Source organism: Oratosquilla oratoria, chromosome 25 (genome assembly GCF_046742065.1).
Source record: "Oratosquilla oratoria isolate Oo_2021 chromosome 25, ASM4674206v1, whole genome shotgun sequence".
Classification (NCBI taxonomy): domain Eukaryota; kingdom Metazoa; phylum Arthropoda; class Malacostraca; order Stomatopoda; family Squillidae; genus Oratosquilla; species Oratosquilla oratoria.
This window is the reverse complement of record NC_134801.1, coordinates 31,500,443-31,510,442: the sequence shown is the minus strand read 5'-3', so window position 1 is coordinate 31,510,442 and position 10,000 is coordinate 31,500,443. Positions and strand designations below refer to the sequence as shown.

The window sequence follows — 10,000 nt, the reverse complement described above, 5'->3', positions numbered from 1 at the left end:
AGAAAATGGAGAAAAAATGGGAGATAAGCCAGCTGTTGTTTGCGGATGACACTGCGCTTGTAGCAGGATCAGAGGAGGGATTAAGGAAGTTAGTGACAGAGTTTGGGAAGTGTGCGAAAGAAGAAAGTTGGAGATAAATGTGGGTAAAAGTAAGGTGATGAGATGTACAAGGGGAGAAAGTGGCAGCAGACTGGAAGTGAGTATTATGGGAGAGAGACTGGAGGTAGTGGATAGTTTTGGATACTTGGGAGCAAATGTGGTAGGAAAGGGAGGAGTGGAGGTGGAGGTAGAATGTAGATTGAGAGAAGCGAGTAAATGACTTGAGGGATTAAAATGTGTAATGAAAAATAGACATTTGGTAATGGATGCTAAGAAGAGATTGTGTAAAGGAGTGACTGTGCCGACAGCACTGTATGGGGCAGAAACATGGAACATAAGAGAGGAAGAGAGAAGGAGTTTGAATGTGTTTGAGATGAGGTGTCTGAGAATTATGACAGGAGTTACTAGGCTAGATAGAGTGAGAAATGAGAAGGTGAGGAGAAGAACGGGGGGGGGGGAGGGAGTTGGGAGATAGGGGTGATGAAAGACTATTGGGATGGTTTGGACACATGGAAAGAATGAGTGATGAAAGATTAGTAAAAGAGGTGTGGAAGGCAAAGGTGGAAAGAGTAAACATGAGGGGTCGACCTAGGATGAGATGGATGGATGGGGTAAAAGGGGCATTGGGAAAGAGGGGAATGACTGTTGAGGAAGGACGGGAGAGGACAGAAGATAGGGGTGAATGGAGAATGGCTGTGTATGGATGATGCTGTGATGCATGATGTGGCTTGGGTGGGCGGTGGGGGTTGAGGGAATATGTGTGAGAAATAAAATGCAGCCTGAGGGAATTTCTCCCCGTCTTCTCCTTTTCTGCATGAGGGGACGGAGGGGGGGGGTCGCCGATTTAATGAAGCGGCCTTGCTGTGGATGTGCTGTGTCTTGTGACACTACTTCTGACCCAGGGCAGTGGAAAAGATGTAGGGATGACCTGTCATCCAGGAGGAGCCAAGATAAGAGGGAAGGAAGAGGGTGGAGGGGAGTGGAGTATTTTGGGGATGGAATGGGTGGGAGTGGTTTTTATGCCTTTGTTTTTTGGCTACCTCCCTTGTACGGGGGAAAGAGCCTTTGGTATATGTATGTATATAAATAATTCAGAACTGAATTTTGGTTTCTTTAAATTTCATTTAGTCTGTATAGGTCACCAAGTTAAAAGTGTTTATATGTATCTTTTATCTATTTTCTTTTTGTATAATTAAAGGATTTTGGTCACCGAACAGCTTTATTCAACTTAGCTTACCTTGCCTCCAATGGGAGACACATTCGTTCTACCACAGACGTAAATAATGATGGTCAGTCCTCTTTTAAAAAAAAGACGTTATAGCATCATGAGGAGGCGTGCAAAATGACAGACAGTCTGTACTGCGTCATGGTGCATAGGCAGAATGACTGGCCTCTTATTCAAATCGAGTCAGTCGACTGTCGGGCCTCCTCATGACGTCATGTCGTTATTCACTTTTTGAAATTAACCAACTGGACGTCATGTCAATTTTTCCAAAGCGAACCGATTTGACGTCATATCGTTATTCACTTTTCGAAGTGAATCGACTTAATCTTTTCAGCTGGTTGATTCATTCCAGATTTTTTGTGTTAGGAAAGAACACAGTTTCATTCAGCTGAGAGGCCGGACTCCCGGCCGAAATGGACTACATAGGGTTGAGTACCCAGTCTTTATTCTAAGACAATGAATACGTGCGACCAAAGACGATCTGCAGACTTCGAGGGAGCACCCACTGACGGCATCTTCGGTAGGAAGGTGTCGAGGCACGGCCCATTATCAAACAGAATCTTCACAATAAATGGATAATTTTTCTTCCTTTTTGTTTTGTTTTCCACTTCTCTTCCTTCCCTCCTTTATCTCGATTTTTATGTCCATGAAAATGATCTGTCGCATCGATTTTATGACTATATTTCATATTATGTCTAATCACTGGATTATATATATACAATTTATTACAAAAAAGCTCTTGACTCATTTGCTTTTTCTGTATTTGAATACAGGAACAACGGATCATAATAGCAAACTCTTTCCAAGTTATCTGAAATAAGACTGGAAACTACGAAGTTAGTTTTCTTTTCAACAAACCACGCATTACTGAGCTGTTTATATTCACTGATTTATCTATTCATTATCGATTTCATTTTTTGGGTCCCTTTTATGACGCTCTCACACTTCCTGTCTGACTGAAAAATATCTTGAAAGACAGATTGAAGGCTTCATTTGTCTTCGCTTCGCGGGTGGACGAAGCCCACGGCTTGTACCCTCTTGATAATAAATTAGTCTTCTTCATGGTTATACCCTAAGGTCTCTGTTCTTCCAGTGGTCAAACTTTACCGTTTCTTCTTTTATATGGTTTGTGTGTGTGTGTGTGTGTGTGTGCATTTACCTAGTTGTATTTACCTAGCTGTATCTTACGGAAGGAGAGCTACGTTCGTGATGTCCCGTCTCTGTATCTCGCCATATCTAATTTGGTCTTACATACACACATACATATACCAAGGCTTTTACCCCCTTACTAGGGAGGTAGCCAAAAAGGAAAAGGCATAAAATCATTCCCACCCATTCCATCCCTGAAAACACTCCACACCCCTCCACCCTCCCTCCCATCTTAGCACCTCCTAGATGACGGGTCATCCCTGCACCCTGTCCACTACCCTGGGTCAGAAGCAGTGTCGCAAGACACAGCACATCCACAGCAAGGCCGCTTCATTAAATCGGCGACCCCCCCTCTCCGTCCCCCCATGTAAAGGAGAGGACGGGGAGAAATCCCTTCGGGCTGCGTCAAAATTTTGCTCACACATACTACCTCACCCCCCATCCCCCCGTCCATTCCACCTCATGCATCACAACATCTTCCATATACTAAATTCTCCATTCACCCCTGTCTTCTGTCCTCTCCCGTCTTTCCTCAACAGACATTCCCCTCTTCCCCAAAGCCCCCTTCACCCCATCCATCCATCTCATCCTAGCACGTCCCCTCATGTTCACTCCCTCCACATCTGCCTTCCACACCTCATTTACTAGTCTTTCTTCACTCATTCTTTCCATGTGTCCAAACCATCCTAATACTCTTTCATCAACCCTATCTCCCAACTCCCTTTCCACCCCTGTTCTCCTCCTCACCTCCTCATTTCTCACTCTATCTAGCCTAGTAACCCCCATCATATTTCTCAGACGCTTCATCTCAAACACATTCAAGCTCCTTCTCTCTTCCTCTCTTATGTTCCATGTTTCTGCTCCATACAGTGCTGTTGGCACAATCACTCCTTCATACAGTCTCCTTTTAGCATCCATTCCCAAATTTCTATTCCTCATTACACTCTTTAATCCACCAAGGCATTTACTCGCTTCTCTCAATCTACATTCTACCTCCACCTTTACTTCACCTTTTCCTGCCACATTTGCACCCAAGTATCTAAAACTATCCACTTCCTCCAGTTGCTCTCCCTTAATGCTCACTTCCAGATAACTGCCACTTTCACCCCTTGTACATCTCATCACCTTACTTTTACCCACATTTATCTTCAGCTTTCTTCTATCACACACTCTCCCAAACTCTGTCACCAACTTCCTCAATCCCTCCTCCGATCCTGCCACAAGCGCAGTGTCGTCAGCAAACAACAGCTGGCTCACCTCCCACTTTTCTCCATTTTCTTTAACCATCTCCAATCCCTGACCCACTACCCTTGCATTTACCTCTCGCACTACCCCATCCATGTATAAGTTGAAAAGCCAGGGAGACATAACGCATCCCTGACGAAGTCCCACCTTTACCTCATACCACTCACTCTCTCCATTTCTAATCCTGACACAAGCTCTACTACTCTCATAAAATCTCTTGACAGCTCCGAGAAGCTTTCCTCCTATCCCGTATATCCGCATAACCTCCCACAGTGCCTTCCTGTCTACCCTGTCGTAAGCCTTTTCCAGATCCATAAAGGCCCAAAAAACATCCTTCCCCTTTCCTATAGCTTTCTCACATATCTGTCTTACCACAAAAATCTGATCTACACAACCTCTACCTGTCCTAAACCCACACTGTTCCTCACCAATTACTCCCTCTGTTCCTCTCCTAATCCTCTCAAACAAGAGCCTCCCATAAGCCTTCCCAACTACACTTAACACTTAACTACTACATTCACACTTGTCCCCCTTTCCCTTGTAAAGTGGAACTATACAAGCACTCCTCCAGTCCTCCGGCACTCTACCTTCTCTCCAGCAAACATTAAATAACCTCACCAGCCAGTCCACCATCACTGTACCTCCTTTTTTAAGACATTCTGCATGGCATCCATCCAGACCAGGTGCCTTACCTGCTTTCATCATCTTAACTGCTGCCTTCACTTCATCCTTCCTTATTTCTCCTCCATTTTCCTCACTCATCACTCTCATTTTCTTAGCATTTCCCACTGCAGCTATCTTTCCCTCCCTATCCTCCTTCACATTTAGCAACTCCCTAAAATATTCTGCCCATCTTCCCCTTACTGCCTTCTCCTCCATTATCATCTCTCCATCTGCACCTTTTACCTTTTCTTCTTTACTTGATTCGCCTCCTCTTCCTCTCTTAATTTCTTTCCAAAACATCTTTTTATTACTTTCAATTTTTTCTTTCATACTCCTACCTCATTTTACATCTGCTCTCCTCTTTGCCTCCTTTACCTTTTTCTTTACTTCTCTTTTCTTTTCTTTGTACGTCTCATATGACTCCCTCGTCCTATTTTGTAACCAATCTGTGTAAGCTCGCTTCTTCTCTTCTACAACCTTCTTCATTTCCTCATCCCACCATTCACTACCCTTCCTTCTATTTCCTCCTGTCCTTCTTGTTCCACACACCATCCTTGCACACTTTGTGACTCCCTCCTTGAACCATCCCCATTCATTTTCCACACCTACCTCTACTCTATCCTTCACTCCCTCCCACTTCTCCTTCAGCTTCTTCTTGTACTCCTTCTCCTTTTCCTCTTTATTTAAAGATTTCACTCTAAGCACCTCCCTACCTTTTGTCCCTTTCCTCTTTCTCCATCTGTCCTCCACTCTCAACTTACCTTCCACCAGAAAATGATCTGATATTCCCCCACCCTCTCCCCTTAGCACTTGTACATCCTTAACTCTTCCTATCATAATCCTATTTACCACTACATAGTCCATTAAAGCTCTATCTACCACCATTCCCTCCACCGCCCTCTCCCATGTGTACTTATGCTTGACTTTCTTCCAAAACACTGTATTTGCTATCATCAACTCTTTTTCTAGACACATTTCCACCATCAACTCTCCACTACGATTTTTTCCTGGAACTCCACATTTCCCAACCACTCCATCAATTGGATCATTTCCTACCCTAGCATTAAGGTCTCCCAGTACTATTACATTTACACTTCTCCCTAAACCCTCTATGCACTCATTTAAATCTATCCAAAAGGCCTCCCTTTCTTCTACACTCTTCTCACTGCCAGGCCCATATGCACTTACAAAAACCCACATCTCCTTTCCCAGTTTCACCTTCATCCACATTATCCTTGAGGAAACCTCCTTCCACTCCACTACACGTTTACCTATCTCTTCACTTACTAGTATAGCCACCCCTTCCCTCCCTCGCCCTCTCTTCACTCCTGATAACCTCCCACTTATAGTCCCAAACTTACACTCGCCCTTCCCTTTCAGCTTAGTTTCACTCAAAGCCAACACATCCATCTTTCTTCTCACAAACATACTACCTATCTCTTCCCTTTTACTCTCATCTGTACCACATCCACGCACATTAAAAGACCCAAACCTTAGGGTGCTGGTCCGAGAACTTCCAGACCCTCTTATACCTTTGCTTTTACTTTTAGGAATGTGCCCTGTGGGGCTACAAGGAGAAGGATGCCTAGTCCCAATCCCCATCCCTTTCTTTGAATACAGGAACAACGGTCTTAAATTCGTGTATTGTTTTTGTACACACTATTGTTTCGTCTAGCATGTTCTATACATCCACCACTCTGTGTGGAAAGCTGTTCTTTTTCAGGTCTCTTCTATAATTGTCCTTTTTGAGCTTCCTTCCATGTCCTTTTGTGTTTCTCTTATCCCAATTTAGTAAGTCTTCTCTACCAAGGACTTCTATACCTCTCATAATTCTGTAGATGGTCAACAAGTCACCTCTTTCTCTCCTTTGTTCCAGAGTCGGTAGTTCTAGTTTTGACAATTTGTCTTCAAACGACAGTTTTGATAGTGTTGGGCCATCTTCGTAGTTGCTCTCTGGATTCTCTCAATTTTCCTTATATTCTTTCTAGTGCTAGGTGACCATAGTGTTGCTGCGTACTCCAATTTTGACCTTATCAGTGTGGCTAGTATTTTCTTTACCATTTCATCGTCCAAGTAAGTTAAGGCTAATTTTATTGATCTTAGCAAGTTGTAGGTTTCTCCGACAATTTTGTTTACTGTTTATTAGGAGACATATCCTTTGTGATGATTACTACCAGGTCTTTTTCAGATCCCACTTTCTTTACTTCCTTTTCAACACTTCTATATTGTCCTGATATATATGTATATATATATATATATATATATATATATATATATATATATATATATATATATATATGTCCTGATATGTATATGTATATATATATATATATATATATATATATATATATATATATATATATATATATATATATATGTGGGAAGTGGATTTCAACATTAAGAAATGCAGCATAATGGAATTTGAAAAAAGTAATTACAAAGGATTACAAAGGCAGAGCATGCCGACAGGAGACCTTTTGGTCCATATCTAGGTCGGATGCGAAAAAAATCATAATGATAATAAAATAATAAATAAAAACTATAATAATGTAAATAACAAATAAAATACATAAATGCATAGGTATAGTTAAATAATAAACAAACAGGTAAATAGTAAATAATAATAAATTGACATATAACTAATAATAAATGAAAATCAGAAAGACAAATGATAACAAAACAAAAACAAATAATATAAAATAAATAATCATTACAGCATCTTGCTTAGGTGTTTATCTAAATGATTCTTAAAGCTTCGAACTGAACTACATTGCACTACCTGTGCAGGAAGTTTATTCCATTCATTAACTACATATAAAACTACATATATATGTATATATACTTATATATATATATATATATATATATATATATATATATATATATATATATATATGACTTTTTTCAAATTCCATTATGCTACATTTCTTAATGTTGAAGTCCACTTCCTACTTTTGACTCCATTCCCAAATCATGTTCAGATCTCTACAGTGAATCACAGTCCGTTTCAGTACTCACTTTCTTTAACAGTTTTGCGTCATCTGCAAGGAAACTCGTGTAACACTCCATACCCTCGCCCATGCCATTCACATAAATAGCAAACCCTATTGGAGGCAATACTGATCCTTGTGGAACTCCAATGATTGCTTCTTCCCAAGTAGAACTCTTACCTCTGAGCACTACTTTCATTTTTCTTCAATGCAAGAAATCCTCCATCCATTTCAGTAGTTTACCTTGTATCCCTCCTATGGTTTCCAGTTTTCTTACTTTTTTTTTCTTTGTGTGGGACATTGTCAAAAGCTTTTTGTAGATCTAGGAAAGTACAATCAGCCCATCCGTCCATTTCCTGTATTACATCTAGTAGTCTTGAATAAAAAAATATAAAATTTGTGGCATATGATCTTCCCTGTCTAAATCAGAATTGTCTCGGAATTAGTATATTGTTCTCCTCCAGATGTTTTATCCATCTACTTTTTTTTTGTTTATAACTTTTTCACAAATTTTGGCTGCCGTGCATGTAAGGGAAACCGGTCTGTAATTTGCTGGGTTTTCCTTGTTCCCTCCTTTATATATTGGTACGATAGAATTTTTTTTCCAGTCTTCTGGTATTTTTCCTTCTTTGACTGAACAACTTATGTTATATATTTTGTTTATTAGTTTTTTACATTCTTTTAATATCCAGTTTGTGATTCCATCCGGGCCGTGCAATTTCTTGACATCAAGGTTCATTATTTGGTCCATTATTTTTTTCCGTACTACTATTATTTCCCTTATGGGGGAAGGGTTCACTTCTCTTCCTTCATCTCGATGTTGTACATTTTCTCTAGTGAAAACCGAATTGAAGTGTTTGCTCATGACTTCCGCCATTTCTATATCTTCTGTGTATTCCATATTCCCTTGGCGTAGTTTCACTATTTCCTGTTTGTTTTTAAGTTTCCCATTTGCATATCTATAGAATATTTTTGGCTGATCCTTACATTTTTCTATTATGTCTTTTTCATAGTTTCTTTTTTCTTCCCTGTGTATTTTTATATATTCATTCCTTCGATTAATATATATCTGCCACTTTCTAGGTTTTTTGTCTTTTCTCCCTCTTTTCAAAGCTTTATGTCTTCTAACTTTCGCTTTGCTGCACCTTCTGTTAAACCAGCATTTAATATTCACCTTTTCTTGTTTTTACTTTCAGACACAGTTATTCACTCCTCTATAGATTTTCATCAGAATCATCCATTTTTCTTCCATTTGTGTTTCTTCATTATAGAATTTTTCCCAGATAGCTTTAAGAAAAAAAAAAAAAAAAATCCTAAGTTTCTCAAGGTCAGTTTTACTATACATCAGTCTTCCTTTTCTGTATTTCTTTTTTCTCTCTATATATATTTCCTACTTTAGTTTTAACTCAAGTAATATGTTGTCATTCTTCGCAATTGGTGTCTTGTATTCAATTTTGTACACAACTTCAGGTTCTGACGTAAATGATAAATCTAGTCTCGATGGTTCTTCATTATTTCTGAATCTAGTGTCATCTTTTACTCATTGTGTCATTGTATATTCTATAGTCATATCGAGTAATACATTTCCCTATTGATCTCCACCTCTCACTCTCATCTCTTCCCAACATATTTCTTTGCAGATAAAATCTCTCATAAGTACCTTCAGCATCTCGTTTAATGAAAGTCTCGTATCATCTAACATTTTAGAATAATCTCTCTCTAAGAACCCGTTTTTTGGTGACACATAAATCACTGCATACCTTCTACTTTTTATGTCACTATCTTCAACTTTTATTGTGATCACTCCACCCTGTTCTCTCCATATGTAATTTTCGTCACATTTAAGTTTTTCTTAGCCAAGAACATGACTTCACCCTGTTTCCCCTCTCTATTTCTAAGCCAGTGATTATATAATCCATGTCCAACACTGTTCTGTAATAATGGACTTCTTAGTCTTGTCTCCACAATTCCCATTATGTCTGGTTTTTCTTCTGACAGGTACTCATTTAGTTCGTTTAATCCAGAGATTAATCCCTCTATGTCGGTATAAGTTAGTTTTAATTTTATACTCTCCATCTCGTTCTCTGAACCTTTCTTTTATTTTTTGATATACAATTTTTTCAGTCTCATGTGTATGTATATGTGTGTGTGTGAATATATGTGTAAATACATTCTCACACACGTTACCTATTTTCCCATTAAACATCACATTTACCGACATTGAAAAAATCCTCTAAAAATGTATAAAACCAAACAAATAAAATTATTTACAATTATCGTTTTATTTTGATGATATTTTTGCTGTATGGCCACACTTGGCATCTGCCCACCTCGCCTGAAGGACTCGTACTTGGTGATGCCCTGACAGACGCCACCATCATTTCCGTTCTGGTGCTGCTCCGCATGGATATTGTCGATTTTCAATCAGTGTTACATTTTTTAAAATTCTGAGTAATAAGTGCCTATATAGTAAATAAATAAATTAATGAAAATTTAAATAAACAGATACATAGATAAAATAGAAACTGTGATAATTTGATATTTTCTATACGATAGTTTTGATTTAGGCGTCGTTGATCTAGCGAAAGAGTGGAGTGAAAAGATCATCAACTGAACGACATTCGATTTT

At 39.2% G+C, this 10,000-nt stretch overlaps 1 protein-coding gene across 3 annotated transcripts in view; it reads left to right on the top strand.

The window, feature by feature from the left end:
• The first annotated feature begins 9,746 nt into the window (after nt 1-9,746).
• The window catches only part of LOC143038883 (uncharacterized), a 139,803-nt gene continuing 139,549 nt past the window's right edge, over nt 9,747-10,000 (top strand). For all 3 annotated transcript variants that reach the window (XM_076208558.1, XM_076208556.1, XM_076208555.1), the window contains exon 1: nt 9,747-10,000. This exon is cut by the window's right edge and continues 172 nt beyond it. The gene's annotated coding sequence lies outside the window, so the exon portion shown is untranslated.